Source organism: Cyprinus carpio, unplaced genomic scaffold (assembly GCF_018340385.1).
Source record: "Cyprinus carpio isolate SPL01 unplaced genomic scaffold, ASM1834038v1 S000006696, whole genome shotgun sequence".
Classification (NCBI taxonomy): domain Eukaryota; kingdom Metazoa; phylum Chordata; class Actinopteri; order Cypriniformes; family Cyprinidae; genus Cyprinus; species Cyprinus carpio.
Window position 1 is genome coordinate 336,941 of NW_024879308.1, and position 18,074 is coordinate 355,014.

An 18,074-nucleotide genomic window follows, 5' to 3' on the forward strand; every position below is an offset into this window, starting at 1 on the left:
TAAACTGGATTGCTAATGGACATATAATGGAAACGTACTTGGTTTTTCAGGTATATTGTAGTCGCCGTGTGCCACTAAAAATCCGCTACATGTTAAGACTAAACAGTTACATGCCAGTGCACGACAACCAGTCACAGAATTTACATTAAATGGGCCCCACACCTCATGTCTGTCTGTCCAGCACGTGAGTTGTCGTTAACAAAAGAAATCCTAACCTTGGCACAAAAAATTCGTTTTGCATTAAATATGAGTGTTCTACATCTTTACAAACTAAAACAGAAAAAAAAAAATGAAATACCTGTTGTTCAGAGGCCAAAGGCATGTTGCTTAACACATTTTAAAATATCTCTATAAACAGTTCTGTGAACCCCAGTAAAGTAAGCTGAACCAAAGAGTGACATTGCTCACAGAACTTCCCCCAGAGTGTTTTATTTACCTTTGATGTGATGGCCAGCTGACAACCGATGTTGTTTGAAAACTAAAAAAAAGATCACATGGATCATCTCTGATATTTTGCAAGAGTCATCTGGCCATCATGATTATTAATGTTCTACCTAGGCTTATTCATTGAATGGTAATGGTGGACAGTTATTAAGCCTGGCATTTTTAAGAGATGTTGTATCAGGAAATGACCTGGAACACAGGCAGCACACTTCGGTGCTCGTAAGCACTCTGTGCTGTGGTGGGCCTCAACAAAACCCAGATAGTCTGCTACGAAGCATGTGAGGCTGAGTGTAAAAGAGTCCAGTTGTCGACCCATCTAATTATTATGTCGTAGGAGATGAAAATGCCCTCAAAGGAGAGAGTACTTAAATGGCCAGTCGAATGTCGGGTCTAGAGATACATGCGTCACCTGGGTTTATATTTCCTGGCGAGCTAAAACCGAGTAATTAGTGTTATTTTCGAAAAATACGACGGATTTACACATTCCTAATGTTCTGTGTTCCATTACGTTAGACTGTAAAGGCGCAGAGCTTTGGTGGTGGATAATACGGTGGCACGTAGTTGTGGTATCAGGATTCTACTGCCTGTACGATGGCAATTATGAACTGGGAACCGGACTAACTGCAAGTAAATCCAGCTTTCTTAGGTGTATAGAAAGCGAGGAACCATTTTTGCATTTACGCCAGTAAAAATTTCCACTTTGGTAACATTCCCATCAAGAATCGTGGCCCACAATTGTGTTTTATTGATTTATTTCATTGTACCCATACGGGTTATTTTTTTGATTCGACCACAGATGTCCTTTTTTCCCGGGCCGTACCACAGTGCTTTGTTACTCACCTAATACAGTGGTGTATGTGTGTATAGGTGGCTGTTGTTTTAGATATATAAATGGGTGTGTGTAGGTACCTATATATGTAATAAACTGACACACACACACACACACACACACACCTACACACACACACGCACTAATATAGACACAGATATATATAGATATAATATAGAGTGTCGAGATAGTCGAAGAACAAATGTGGTATTTTGAATATTCCCACAAATTCGATCTTGTGTTGGTAGTCTGGCTCTCCCAATGTTGTTATCACATGGGGACTTTTGGCAGATTTGAGCTGAATTCTGGACATTAACACTTGTTACTGCTGGAAAATTTGAACATCTACACTCAAGTTTAAAATTAATACCGTGAAAAATACTCCACGCTTCCACGCACCACCGATTTACCTCCCCTCTCCGTTAAGCTTCTAACACGCTGTAAATACTCTTGAAAAAGCGTGGACGGTGGTACTGGAATTTCAATTCATGGTTTTTTGTAATGTAAATCACTGTTTATATGTAGCTGATCGGGGTATACAAATGTGTTTGAAATGCAGAAGACCCATTCCCTGAGGTACTTAATGAATGCAGTGTGTCGGCTTCAGAAAGAATGTAGTTCAACAGGGTAGGGACACTAATTAATAGATGAAAACTGATGAGAACACTGAGCCGGAACTAAATATCAGACGAGACCTCAAGGCAAAGCTGTGAAATGACGAATAACTGTTGCATAAAAAAGACATAAGAGTTAACAGGTGGGACCGTCCAAGAGATAATGCTATTTCCTCCAGAACGTAAGCAGGCAAACCCGAAGAAGAATATGCTGAGCAGGGTGAAGATGATCTTGTGTACGCCGGAATGCTGGTGAGAGTGGATTAAAAATAGTAAACTACCAGCTGTCTCCTCTGGTTTGGACTTATGATGTGCTGTGAAGACAACAAGCGTTTTGGCCGGTCTACTGGTTGCATGGCCCTTAGTCTGGTTCCTATTGTAATGCTTCATCAGTCATCCCACATGCTGCCATTCGCCAACAACGTGCGTTCCACTTAGTAGCTTGATGAAAAGGCAGGAAATAACTGCAAATTTGACGTCCTGGCATTGGCAGTGTAACAGCATTTGTGTTTAGTGTGGGCCAGAGTACACACTCTCTTTCAACAGTACATCTATATAGCGTAATTTCAGGTTCGGCCTTATGAGCCATATGAGTTTGTTGAGTTAGTCACGGTTTTTCTCTGATGGTCATTTTAAAATCCAAATTATGCATGCAAAGCACACAATAAATGCCTCAGGTTGACTGACATGCTTCAATGAATTGCTCGTTTTTCATCCTGCTATTTAATGTGTCTTTTTTCTTTTAGTCTTCAATAGATCAGACAAAGCCGTTTGCGATTGGGCCCTCGCGACAGCTGTTGCAGGAGATGACGTAAACATTGACCTGCAGGGCACAAGGATACCTGTATGATAGGGTTTGCATGGTATGGCGCACTGGGTCGCAATAGTGCCCCAAGGCGAAACCACTGTCTTCGGATCGAGCCCTACTCCATATCTTTGTCCCATCAAGTTGCCCCGTGTGTCCAGACACCACACACTGGGCTATGAATGCCAGGCTTTTAAACATTAAAACTCCACGAAACCGCGTCAATAACATCTCTTTTGAACTATTTATGGTGAGTTTTTCATCTACCAAGCACCAAAGACTTTTAATCTTTATGAAGAACATTACACCATATTACATACATCATATGATGTAATATAAGACCCAGCTTATGTTACAGATCAGTAAGAAAACAAATGGCACTGGTGCGAGTTGTTGTTGTTATCGTCTTATACTTGGAGTTTTATGATTAGTAGCCTGTATGGTTGCTTACCTAATTAGTGTAATTAAATGCAGTACAATCCAATTAATTCTGAAAATATATAATTATTAGTAATATACTGTAATAATGACAAAATTCATTATAACCAAATATTACATTTATAATAAAAATAACACAATAATAAAACATCCAGCCATTGGTTATATAAATAGCAGGTTATTAAATGTTCATTCCTTATCCAAATACAGTTGTACACAGTTGTGTACTTAACTCAAAGTAATTCTCACAAATCGGTAATCAAGATATTACATTTATTCTATTAAATAAATTGTTTAATCTTTTATCAGCATATCTTTAATTGTTACACGTTACACAGGCCAAGGCTTCCATAGTTAATTTTAGTTAAGGTATTAACTCTAATGACAAAAAACAATACATTTATGACAATATTTATTATCTTTTGTTAATGTGCAATGAAAAAATACAGTCATTCGTTGTTAGTTTATAGAAAATGTGGTATGTTAATGAGAACAAGGTGTAACTATCCATTGTCTGACACTAAGCGAGGCAAAGGCCCACGCTGATGCAGAATCTGAACTGATCAGGATGTGAACAGCAGCAGCACCCTGATTCTGACCTGCTTGGCTGAGAGGTGTGGCAGAAACCAGAATATCAAATGGTACAAAGACAAGAACTATCTGTTACAGAGGGACCAGGTGAGAAAACACTAAATGGGGTTATGTACTGTCACAAGTGATCAGTTTTTTATAGTGACTTTATATGTAGATCCTTGTATCAGGGATCGGGATCGTCCTGGATCTGTTCTGATTTTACTTGGTATACCTGTTCGCTTTAATGCTCTCAGGTATTCACTCTAAAAGATGGCGTTTCTGGTCATTGAGAGGGTGAAGAAAGATGATGAGGGCATTTATGAATGTCCATGCCAGCAATGATGGAGGGGAAGCATAACTCAGTGCTGGGGTCAGATTTCAAGTACTGTTAGTGGGTGAGTACAATAGATGATGACCAACTCTTCACTTGCCTTTTTTACTTCTTTATTCATCATTCATATTATAGGGAAGAATTGTGCAGTTGACGTACACAGTCAATAACTGTGCAAATTGTACTGTTATAGGACTTTCACTTCCATTCAGGCAATGTGAAGATGATTAAAATCTCGTAAGCGCTGCTGCTCTCATATAGTAATTAGTAATAGTCAATATAGTATGTGTAGTAATGTAAACAGGACAAATAGCCTTTTTTGCCCAAACTTTGAATAACTATTGAATGAGAACAACAGACTAAGGCTGCCTGGAATACCATGCAAATTCCAGACTTTTATGATAGAGGGGAGTTAAAGTCAGGGTCCTCTAACAAGGGAGTTGACCTCTTCATAGTCTTTAAGGATATTCAGTAATGACCAATGAGAAATGTCTTTAAAGAAGAAGAGGGTTGAATTTCAGAAGGACCTGCATTTTCCAAAAAAAGTCTTCTTGTCCCTGCACCCCTCAAAGCCAACTCCTGCAACGCTCATCTCAGTAGTGAAATTCAGGTTATTACTCTATATCCTGTTATGAGAAAAAAAAAACTGGCTTGACTTTGATTTTACAAACCCAAGCCAAACAACATTCATTCAAAGAGAACAGAGTGTGTTTTGAATTCTTTCTCCTTTCTCTTTTGGAAATCAAAATATCTTTTGCTGCATATAGTATGTGAACACTGAATGCATGATAAATGAAAGTGAGTGAGTGGAACACTGCACAAACATTGTAGATCAGATCAGACTTAAATTTACTGTAGTGCAAAGGCAGAAAGTAGCATGGCATGACAAATCCAGTTTTTATATTGTGAAATGTGGTTTTGTATTTGGTATACTTGGTGACTATGTAGAAATATCTTAAAAACATGATAGTATCTGTGCAGATAAAAATTTGTTAGACAAAAGCATTGTGTGTGTTTTAATATTTATTAGACAAAATCACTGTGATAAATATGGTACAGATGGTTCTTTAATTGAAAACATGCTGTTTTCGCATTCAGGAGAAGACAGTAAAACCAAATATTGAGGTGATCATTTTAGTGTCTACTGGAGCAGTGGCAACATTTTCTTTGGATAATGCTTATTCTCTTTATCCGTAAACTAAGAAAGGTAAGGACAAGTCTCTTTAAAACAAGTCTCTTTATGATTACAGTATAAAAACTCTTACAGTTTAAAATAACTTTTATGTTCTACAGTGCACACTAATGCTTATGTAACATGCAGTCTTGATTGTGTTTTTGTTTAGTTGTTTACTTAGTAATGGTTTTCTCTAAAACTCATAATGATCTCATACCCAACAGTCATTGCAGTTACATAGGAAGAATTACAGAACCCTGTTTTATTTTGTCTGAATATTCTGATTTAAAAAACAATTTATTTATTTCTACCAGCCAAGTTCAGCAGATTTAAAAGACAGGGTACCTGTCCATCATCATGGATCCTGACCAGAGCCCCTTGATGAACAGTGTGATCGTCTGCCCTATGACAGCAACAAATGGGAGTTTCCCCAGAGACCGCCTCAGACTCGGTGAGTTTTGATCAATCTTTTTCATTCACTTTTACTAAATAACAATTCAGATTTTCCTCTGAGAGCAATGTAAACAAGAATGAACCTTCCTGACTCAAAATATCTTCTTTCATAACTCAGGAGACTCATTAGAGATATTATGCTTTTTATGCATTTAGGTGGTAACTTTTTCTCAGATGTTTCTCTTAAAATGCCTTTGGGAAAAATAAAAATAGCCCACAAGTTAGATAGTTGCTGTCATAAAGTATAGAACTATAAAATCAATATAGATGGCATAGCTCTAATAGACTTAGTTTTGGAAGAATTTGATACAAAATTGTTGAGTTTCATATTGAAGTCTCTTTTCTTGTAGGACTAAACATTAAGGAGCCATAAAATACAAAGGCAAACCTGTTTCATACACAGCTCAACACAACTGGCTTTCTCTGCTCCTTAATTGCTTAAAATTCAGGCCTATTGTTTGAGAACAGTAGGCATCAGGGTTTGTTATGCCATTATATATCAGTCAAGCTGCTTCTGTCGTTCATGAATTCTCAGTGGAGGTCGGTAAAGCAGTCCCAACCCTCAGCAGGCTGTTTTAATTACAGCCTCACACATCTTTTCTGACAGGGCATCCTGCCTGATTTATGAGCCCCCAGGACACGGCTAGCTCATGCAGATTTCTCTCTCTCCTTTCTCTCCATAACAGGTAAAACTGTGGGCCATGGAGCATTTGGAAAAGTTGTAGAGGCCCTCTGCATTTGGCATAGACAAGATTTCTACTTGCAAAACGGTGGCAGTGAAAATGCTGAAAGGTATCTGTGATCTATGTTTTAAGTGCCATTACAAATTACACGTTTGAGTTGAAAGTTAAAGAGAAAAAAGAAATATTGACATGCAGCGTTATGGCAGTGTTGAATACACACTGATCCAGTATACTGAATGCAAATGTAAATCAGATACTGAAAAACAGAAGTCCGTAGTGGATCTTTTTGGTTTTCGTTCACATTTCTTGAGTGTATACGAAGATAATTGGCAGCTCTTCAGGGTATTGCATGTTGCATGTGATAGTCCACAGATAGAAACCTTAGACAACCGTATACGTAAGTGAAGTGAATGTGCAAATACTCACGTAGCATTTAGCAATGACCCTTAAACATAGATGTTTTCTTAAAACACACTGAACCAAACCAGCATGCTTCACGTAATTTGGTCTAGTGGGTTGCTGTTTTATTGCTTATGTGCAAACTGTCCACTGTTATACACACAATATTGAATCAACACAGAGAATTTGTGTTTATGCATTCCAAGTAAAACAAATATTTTGGTCTAGTAGGACTGTATCCTCTTGCGGTTGAATTTGTTTAAACTCTGCCTGTCTGGTCACTGGCTGCAGCGTTTGTTTAGTGATGGTGCTTTCCTTGCAGAGTGTTGAGCGCCGCTCTGGTGGTGGTGTTTTGTCTGTTCTTGATGATGATATTATCTGTCGACTTTTGTGTTTCCACTACAGTTATTATTATCAGTCTTTCCCTGTGCATTAGACATAGAACTAGAGCAAGAATGATAACCTCCCTACACACCACAGGTCACCTCTTAATAAAAAGCAGTTCCCTTCATTTAAATCCCTTCAAATTATTAAATCTAATAAATCTCAGTGTTTTTCATTATTTGCATGTTTTTTTTATCACCCAAAACTTGAAAAATCTAAAATGCAAAAGAAAAATTGTTCTGTCCTTCATGCTGGTTTCATACCTTCTTCTACTTGAAACAAGGGGAGCACCAATATTCCTCTCAGTAAAAGTCACTGTAAGGTGTCTTTGGTATATAAATCACGTACGAATTACTGCTCAACATCGAACATAGCTGTCGCCCGGTGTCAATTTGATGGGTCTAACCACAGGAACCTGACGTGTTTAAAACAACAGCCCACAGTCTGACTTCATTGACCTCAAAAAGGTCACCAGGATAGTGTTCCTGACCACATAATTCCCTAGAATGATGTTACAAACTAACGAGAAACTGCAAAATTGCTGTTTCTGTTTCTCTCCGTTCAAGTCCTTTTGACAGTTTATAACAATGTTAGTGCCCCGCCAGATCTGTACACTATAATTAATGCTTATGATGTGCCCTTAGGTTGTCTGTTTCAAGGTGTGTAAACCCTGATTGTCAAAGTGCTGCTCAAACTGTTTTTGTTGGCATGATTTAATTTTTCCCCATTTTTATTTATAGACAATTATGATATATATATATTGATATAGATAAATTGTATTCTTTGTATACAAAAAAAAAAAAAAAAAGTTTAGTATTTTAAATATCAAGCCACAGTTATGTCAAGAAGATATTGATGGAACATCTTATATCCATTTGAAACAATGGTAACTGTAATTGAAAGGTCACCTTTTTGTCAGGAGTCCTGAAATATAAAGCATGCTTTCCATCGCCACAAAATCATAACATTTTCCTAACATTCCAAACAAAAATCCTTTCTGATCATGTAAGACATTCCATTAATTTGTTTTTTTTTCCTCTTATCCTCTCCACTCAACAGCGGGAGCTACAAATAACGAGTGGAGAGCTTTAATGTCTGAACTGAAGATTCTGATCCATATTGGTCATCATCTCAACGTGGTCAATCTGCTCGGAGCCTGCACAAAGCGTGGAGGTTAGAGGAAGTTGATGGAGAGAATTCAACCATGGTGATATGAGAAAAATTTGCACATTTTTTAAACTTTTTTTCCTCTTTGTTTTACATTTGTTTGGTGTACGCTCAGATCCGCTAATGATCATCGTGGAATAACTGCACAGTATGGAAATCTTTTCCAACTACTTGAGAAGTAGGAGGGGTGACTTTGTGGTTTACAAAGTAAGCAGAAAAATTATCTTGTTCATTTAAGCACTTGATTTGACATGATGCATGATATTGACCCGGAATGTATGCTGATAACATCCACAGTCTCAGGACGTTAAGGCTCTGCGTTCCAGCTCCGGGTGTGATCTGAGCGAGCTCATCAAGCGCAGGTTGGAGAGCGTGGCCAGCACTGGAAGTTCAGCCAGCTCCGGCTTCATTGAAGATAAAAGCTACTGTGTGACTCGGAGGAAGAGGGAGGAAGGTAGTGACTGAGTTTCTTCTTCCTTCTCCTTCTCCCCTCCTCCCCTCTCAACCCCTCACCTCCACCCCACACTCTCTTGCTCTCAAGGCTACGCTGATTGTTTTTTTTTCCCTTCAATCTGATAGGTGACTTCCTCAGTGGGATTCATCGAAAAACAACTGATATATTTTGTACGAGCCACTGTCACCCACTGTGTGCAGAGCTTTTTTTTCTATTTCCTGCCCCAAGACCAGAGCTAGTCCGCTGTTGGTACATTTGGTCATGCTGTCCCATGCCGGTTATTTCTGCGGTTTGATAAACTGTTTACTCAGGTGGATGATGCTCCACCCCACAAGCCTCTCACTTGAGTATCAACGACAAAGTGCACATTGCAGTCTGCATCTAAAAAAAAAAGAAGTCACATTTCATTGTTCCTCCCTATCGTATGTGTCCTGTTGTAAACAGGAGAATTATGAAAGCAAAAAATATTACAACTTTTATTAAGGGATTGAGAGAGGATCCAAATTTCACAGATTTGTAGTAAAAGAGATTCCTTGGAAATTCTGTTTCTTTTTTTTGCTTCTTTTTTTTGCCTGCCAAAACTTGCATAACAAAACAAATTGTTTTGATTTAGCTAATACCCTTTTACAATAAAATAAAAATTAAATTTAAAAAAAAAATTAATATAAAATTTTTCTAAAAAAATAAAAAAAAAAAATAATTTATTAATTTTATATTAATAAAAATTATATAATAATAAAAAATTTAAGAGCAAGAGGATTTAAAATCATAAGAAATAAATTAAAAATAAAATATAAAAAAAAAATTTAATAACAAAATATGATTAATTAAAATGCTCACCTTTAATTAAAAAAATCTAGAAAGACTTGGATAATTGCTACAGCTTTCAATTTTTTGGCCTAAAAGGCATGGAGTTCTTGGCTTCAAGAAAAGGAAGAGTCACACTTTCTCACGATTTCATGAAAAATAGCGTTACCAACCCTTGCAATGAATCATTGTATTCTGAGTTTTTGTAATGGCAGCCCATTATATACCAATTTCCCTTTTTAAATAATTTTCTGGCTCGTAATGTTTTTACATTAGTAATCAGATCTCTGTATTTTGGCCACACTTTGAGAAGCTTGTCTAAAACTCCAGAATATGAAAACCCAAATTACTTTATTAATCCCGACAACACTCATTCACTCCCATCCAGCACAGAATGAGATTAATTGCCACCATACTAAAGAATGCCGGTTTAGAATACGTCATTTAATCTCACCTCAGTCAGATGGCAGTTCACATATGTTTTACATTATCACAGCTTTTTATCATTTCATCTGACAGCGTAATGCCACACATGGTTCAAATAAGACACACAAAACGCATCTTCACTATAGTCCGGTCCCTGGTCAGGGACACGGAGAGTAGAAGAAATATACAATTGATACAATCACTTGCTATTAGCAAATCAACTGATAGATGACGGTATGTAGACCATAATGTAATAGGATCTCTCTCTTTTCTTTTTCTTTTCCCTTCTTCTACAAGTGCATTCACGCGTGAATCTGGCAGCACGTAACATCCTGTTGTCTGAAAACAACGTAGTGTCAAGAAGCTTTGCGATTTTTTTTGGACTTGCAGAGAGATGTATACAAGGATCCAGACTATGTCCGCAAAGGAGACGTAGTGTGGAAGATTCTCCAATTACTTCATATTGGTCATGATACATGGTGCAGTCAAGGCTGTATTATGTGCACAGTGTTTCAAAACTACTTAGTGCTGATGGACACAAATGGACAACGGTCCAAAACCACTGACACTGTCAATATTCATCTACGAAAAAGATCAAATGTTTCTGTTAATGCCAAGAGTCTTTGGGCATTGCTATTAGTCATTTTATAAGCCCTGATAATATTATTCTGGTCAAAGGATGTTTTCTTGTGGTCAGGTGTGAGCCAAGACATCACAACAGCATAGTACTAATCAAATAGAAAGCGTTTTATAGGCGACACGTTGTTTAATGTCAAGATTAATATTGGTGAGTTGTTCCTTTAGTGGGGTGAGAGTAACATGGTGCTTATTTCTTTTTTTTAGGCCAGACTTCCGTTTAAAGTGGATGGCTCCAGAGGCATATTTGACAAGATCTATACACTCAGAGTGACGTGTGGTCTTTTTGGAAGTGCTTATGTGGGAGATCTTCTCTCTTGTAAATATCACATCAGCTGTCTTAAAAGCGTAACTCACATTCTATTTTATTCACCCTATTCACTGGAGACACACACCAGCAATGTTGCAATGCTCAAGGAAACAAGGTTTTGTAGTAATTAAAAAGAGTGTTAAAATACTCTCTAATGTTTTTTATTTATATGACTGTTAACACAAACAGTCTTGACTTTAATATTTTTGGCCGCTAGATTCAGATTATGAAAAGATTCAAAGAATAAAGTTCAAAGCTTTTAGGATTCGCAGGCTTTCATGTTTTTGGAACAATGTTTTCTGCTCTGATTTTTTTCCATGAAACAAGTGTCGCTTTTTCCTACTCCTTTCTTCTATAGAGACTTCTCTTAGAATTTGTTTTGTTTTGCTTTACTAGCTCTTTGCTTTTTACACCAACACAGAAAAACGGAGGCCATACAGGATTCAGCCGACCCATTTCCAAATTAAACGACATGGAGTAGGAAGGCATCTCAGCACATGCTGGTGCGTCATCCACATGGGAACACAAACGAACCCGCGGGTACTCAATCATCAAAGACCACCATTGCACGAAACAAAAAGGCCCACAGGCCACTTTTTTGGGGGGCCCTGCACACATGAGGTTCCCTGCGCTATCACCTCCTCCAGATGTGGATGGGCAATAACTGTCCCTAGCTGCTGTTAAAATTTCCTTTGGGAACAAATAAGGATTGCATTGTCCAGACTTGGGACAAAAAAAATCAGCGATTTTCATTCCACTATTTGTGCAGCAACATCTGTGAAGCTTTAACGATGTGTTTTTTAATCGATAAATAACGGTTGTAAAACAGGAGAAATCAATCTGTCTGTTTGATCAGAGTTTCAAACTGGAAATGTAAACCCACAGTTACCAGGAAGCATTTAATGAAAATGTACTATCACCTGTAATGGTTTATTGTACAGTGGGTCGCGTTGGCACTTTGTCAATAAGGACTCTGACCAAGACAACGTTCATGTGACCATTCATATCTGTAATGTATTTAGTATTGTCTTTCAATACAACATTTCTTTTATGAGTGATTAAAAGGGCCTGGTGAGGGAAGAGGGAAGAACCCAACGCGATTTCTAACCGAGGGGGAAGCCAGTAATAGTAGGTAGACAGAAATCAAAAAGGTTTTTTTTGCATTCTTTTTTTGCATTTGCATCCTTGTGAATTTTGCACTTAAACTTTTTTCAACACATCATAAAACACAGGGCAAAGTTTTTCACAATACTAAGAGACCACTCTAAATTTTATATTTAAATGACTTACATTCTAATCTAATAAAGTGGTTTCAGAACTTTTGCACCCTCATATGAATGCATTTTTAAGAAATCTTCCTTTAAAAAATGCATGTTGGAATGAACTAGACACCACAAGGAAATTACCGCCAAAATAATCTACATTACACGCTGATTCCAAGGAACTCTGGGAAAATAGTAAGCCATCATTTTGCATGGTTAAATAAAGCAACATGTCAGGAAAGCACACGCTAAATAATCCATTATCAGTGATATTGAAGGAATATGCTCTTAACTGATGGCTCTTAGCTGTCACAAACCATGAAAGTCTGCAATGATGATTAAGTTGGTGAGGTTGTGAAAAGTTAATAAAACGTATGATTTTGCTACTTGATCGTATGTTTGCACCTCACCCAAAATAACACGTCTCATGTTTGTGTTGTGGAATGTGAATTTATTGTGGCCCTGTTTTTTCTCATGCACTGGTCACACATATGCTGCACTCTATTCCCAAAGGTGCAGGATATTGTAACGTGCTGTTAATGTATTTGGTTTCAATGAATACCTAATTCTATTGTCAGATGGGGCGGTTTAGATCATAGTTTAACGAAAGATGACCTTTTTTTGATATTTTTCACTGTTATGATACTGCATATTTTAGTGGTGATCAGATATTATTAAACGGAATTTCCAAGTCAAAGACAATGAAAATATTTTTTCATGAATCATGGTTTTTGCAAGTGTGCACCAAAGTCTCAACAGTCTGCAAATTCACGCTTGTTTTGTCTTAATATTTTTTGTTTCCTGAGGAGGGGGAGAAAACAGCTTTGCGTAGAGTTTTCCAAGTACAGTCAGATAGGCCCCACTGTGATGCTGATTGTGTAGAGGTCTTTACATTGATCTCTCTGTGCTCCCAAACCACTTCACAGTTTAGTGAGTTTCTTGTCAGACCCTTTGAAGTGGGCCAGAGCTCTATTTCATGGAAAAGTCTTGATAACCCCATTATTCTCTATTTTCTTCTCCCCAGGTGCCTCCCCTTACCTGGCTTACACATTGATGAGGAATTCTGCTGCCCGACTACATGAAGGAGGGCACCAGGATGAAAGCTCCTGGGAATTCTCCTCCTCTTGAAATGTAAGAGTCGCTCTGGTTGTGTCGTTAATGTCAGTGCAGTCTGATTTGAAAGCGCTTTGTCAAACTATACATGCAATTGTTGTTGTAACAGTTGCCATATTGAGTATTGCAGGCACTAGGGTACTTGTTATAAATACTTTTTAAAGCATTTAGTGTCACAAATCCTTTATTTTGATGTGAGAAATGTGTTAAAAAAATATGTTAAAAATGTAGAAGATAAACTATTATGTAATAGAAAATTAATCTAGCATAAACACATGCCTGTCCACCTCAACTGTATCCAACAATAACAAACATGCAACCAAACATAATAATTTTCACACAATATGTTGAGTTACTAATGTAATTTTTGTAGAAACAAAAAGAAAAAACTTTTTTTTTATTTAAATAAATTATAGTATTGATAGCATTACACCAGTATCAACGTGAAACCTGTTGCTCATTATGTTGTAAGAAAAAACAGTTATTTTTATAAAAGTATAACAATATAAAAGATATATATACCTTATTATATTATTATTAAATATATATTTGCATGCCTGTGTTTTATTCCAGCACATGCCATTGTACCCAAAGTATACATGAAAACTTCTATCTTTAAGGTATTTATTTTTTGAAATGTCTCAAAAGTTCATTCTGTCTGATCCCAAGACTTTTTTAAACAAACTTGAAAAGTAAGCCCACAACAAAACCTCTCTCTTGTTAACCCCTACAAAAATCTCTTGGGGTTATTAGCTGAAATCTGCCACTCTGGGGAAAGAAAATCCTCTCCTATCCATACAGTTGAAATGAGCAGAAATATCTAATTGCATTGCTTTGACACAAAGACTGAAGCCTTAAATGGAACCAGATCAATTATTCGCTGAGTAGTAAAAGGAAAGGAGCAGCTTCTGACTGGCAGCTAGTTTATAGTGCAGCTGATTTGTGTGCTAGGAATCCATTACTGACTACCACCAATTGCAGCTGAACACTCAAGCTCACATTTAAAGGCTTCAGTCTACCTAGGCAGCATGGGGTGGCCAAACACAGAGGCAGGGCCCCTGGGCATCAGACAAGGAAACCCACTGGCAAGATACTCCCATAGTGGTTACAGGGTTAGAGAGCAAGCCAAACCAAAATCTGAAAGTAAAGTTTTCAGATGTAACAAGATATGAGAGAAGGGGTCATGGTATCAGTTTTAAATGTGGAAAGGAAATGAAGCGGACAACTTCAGATTAGTGGTTGCTTTTAAATGGGTGTGGAGGAGAACTGAATCGCCTCAGTTTGAGAGAGAATATTTATTGCCCGTTCTCAGTAACACCCCCTAGTGCTGATACAATGTGCTCTACTCAATCTTCATTTCAAAACTATGGGCTCGTTCAGGGATGGTAATTTTTCATGTCTGATATTCTGTAACTATATCATACCCACTATCTCAAACATTGGGAAACCTGGACAGAGCAGCACTTGTGTTTAAAAAACATTGCATGTAATGCGAGTTGTCTCACATTTGCAATCACACACGCCAACTGAACATAACAAGAGGTCATGAAAGATGGTGATTGGAGATGAGCTACAAAATGCAGTCCAGACCTCAGACCTGAACTGGAATTGAAATCCTCAAAACCCAAAGTGGTTTCTATTCAGCTTCAAAGAAATTGTCAACTAGCATTGCAGATAAGGGTCAATTTAATATAGTCTTATCACCTTTTAGCACTTAATAATGAAAACACTGTTCTTCAAGAGAGCAGAGAATTTGATCACGTTTAATGATGAACTGGTTCCCAGTGTCCCACAGGCTCATAATTACTCAATACAATGAACTACACGCCACAGGCTGTCATAAATGTATTTTGCATTTACATGTCATAAGTGTGAGCACAAATTTGAGAGGATATACAGTATCTCACAAAAGTGAGTACACCCCTCACATTTCAGCAACCATTTTATTGTATGTTGTCAATGGACAATACTATAGAAATGAAAATTGGATATACTTTAGAGTCAATGTGCAGCTTGTATAGCAGTACAGATTTAGGTTGCATAGGTTGTTGCTGGGATCCTCTTCCACTCCTCCATAATGACATCACGGAGCTGGCTGGATGTTAGACACATGGCGCTTCTTCAAAAACTATGCTGACGTCAACAACAGCCGGGAAACTCTGTATATTCATGCAGTGTGCACAGTATATTTTCAGGGGACAGTAAAATCTGTACTACTAAACAAGCAGAACATTTGAGGCTACTGCTAAAATATTATCCAAGTTTCGCTTTCTATAGTATTGTCACCCCTTGAGAAGATTATACTAAAATTTGGTTGCTGAAAAAGTTTTGAGGTGTGTACTCACTTTTTGCTGAGATTCCTGTAGAACATCCTGGTGTATCGTTGATTTCAGAGGAACCAACTATTCACCATTTTTCTGGACTTCCTGTTAGTTTTAAGGAGAGCTCCATCTGGATTTCATTAAAATAACAAGTCCTGCTTCTTCCTGCTAATCTCCTTCACAGCCCATGAGAAAGAATACCTCCCCTCTCTGATCACTAACGTATTTCAAACCCAGATGGATATATTAGTTGATTAGCGTCAAAGGAAGTAATGAGTCATCAGCTAGTACACTAATTTTTCCATACTCCAAACTGCCCAGTGTGTGCTAATCAGACGTGATCAGAGAGATTCATGGGTAACAGGCTTTATGAATATAAGGGACCTGTGAGGGCAAACACCGTAGTTATAAACAGGATACATCTCAATCATCGTCAGTGATCATTTACATGAATGCCTGCTCGGTGCAATTAACACCCCAGTGTTTCACAACTGAAACTTAGCCTTCAGATAAACGAACCATTATAGGCCACTGCAAAGTCCAATAAAGGACCCCAGACGTCCCTTGTGGGGAGAGATGCTGACAGCTTGTGTAAAGCAGGAGGATGAGTTCCTCTCAACACAAACTCTCACCCTGAGAACGGTGCAATGAAAACCCTCAGCCTCACTCCTTGTGTCACGCATCGAATATTATTTGATGACTGTAAATAATTGGATAAGCCGGATTTGCAGGACTAACCTAGAGGTATAAGGCACAGGGTGTAATTCATGAGGGTTTGTGTAGCTGCTGAAGAATTGCAACTTTATGGTTATGGTTTATTAATCACTTTGTATGTTCAAAGGAAGTTCGGTTTAACGTATGCATGTTTCTGTCCATAGATATCAAACCATGTTAGACTGCTGGCAAGGAGAACCTTCCAAGAGGCCCACTTTCACAGTAGCTGTAGGTAGAGAGGCTAGGAGATCTGCTACAGGCTAGTGTACAGCAGGTAAGAGAGTCTCATTCACTTCATCATTACATTGCATGCCTTACTCACAGACTTTATTTAAATGTTTTACTGTTTAAACTCTGACCACAGCAGGAACCACAAAAAATGTATGGGATGATAGACGCACTACCCATTGCACAGGCAAAACCATGTTAGCCTGTCACTGAAAACTGTGTTTAACAACTAGTCATAGATGACAAAGGTGAATATTTTATGAATGTGATGAATGGGGAACGATTTAAAGTGAGTTTGGATGTGACTGTAAAGAAGATCAGCGCAAGACAAGCTAAGTCACTCATGAAGAGAAATACATGTGTACACATGTCAAGAAACTTTAATTTTTTTTTTTTTTTTTTGAAAAAAGTCTGCTCACCAAGGCTGCGTTTATTTGATCAAGAATGCAGTAAAAACAGTAATATTGTGAAATATTATTACAATTTCTAATAACTGTTTTCTATTTGAATATATTTTAGTAGAAACATTAATAGTCATTATTCCTGTCATCACTAAAATTTTCAGCAGTCATTAACTCCAGTGTCACAATGTCAATTCAGTGTACTTCAGTGTCTTATCACTTATTCCTTCAGGAATCATTTTAATATGCTCATGTATTGTTATCAGGGTTGAAAACACAGTTGTTCAGCTTAATATTTGATAATTTTTTTTCAGTATTCTTTGATGGTAATATTTCATTTAAAACTGGAATTTTTTTGTAACATTCTAACTGTATTTATTCAACTGAATGTTGGTAGAATTGTTTTGGTTTAATTTGTATTTTTGTAAATTTTTTATGACACTTTTGATCAATTTCATATATAGAATTATTTTAAATGCTACAGCAAATACAGGCATAGACATAAAAATTTATTTACATAATCAAATCCTTTATTCTCAATTACAAAGTCATTACAAATTCCTCATAGATATCCGAACAAGAGCAAAAGTAGGTAAAAATCTACAATTTGTGTTAAATATTTGATGTTGCAGTATGTTCTTATACATTTCCTTAGGTCAAGAAGAAAGTAAGGGATGGATTCTGATTGTATAATAATGGCTTGAAGAGAAGATATGTGTCTCAGTAAAAGACTACACTAAACATCATAGAGATCAAAACATATTCCCGATGGAAGCCATCTGAATTGGAAGTCATCCAAACTCTCTCTTTCTCACATAAGGAATCAAAGCCAGACTGTGCCCCTGATAACATCATCTCCATAAAAAATATTCACCCATTCCCTTGCAGATTTATGTACAGATTCCTCTCGCCAGAATCCTATAAAACCATACTGCAGGATGATGTCACAGTTTTTAAAATGAGCTGAGTGTTTAAAACACTTTGTCTTTCTCAGGATCTGGGAATCAGCACTACATCCCAAGCTAACACACCCCTAGTGACCAACACAGACCCCTCAAACATGAGCCCACACAGGAGGAGACCTCCACCAGACCTGTGCCTCTCTTAG

The 18,074-nt window shown here is 37.4% G+C and overlaps 1 pseudogene; it reads left to right on the forward strand.

Annotated features, from left to right (window-relative positions):
- LOC122144499 overlaps positions 1-18,074 on the forward strand; it is a 46,597-nt pseudogene extending 28,523 nt beyond the window's left edge.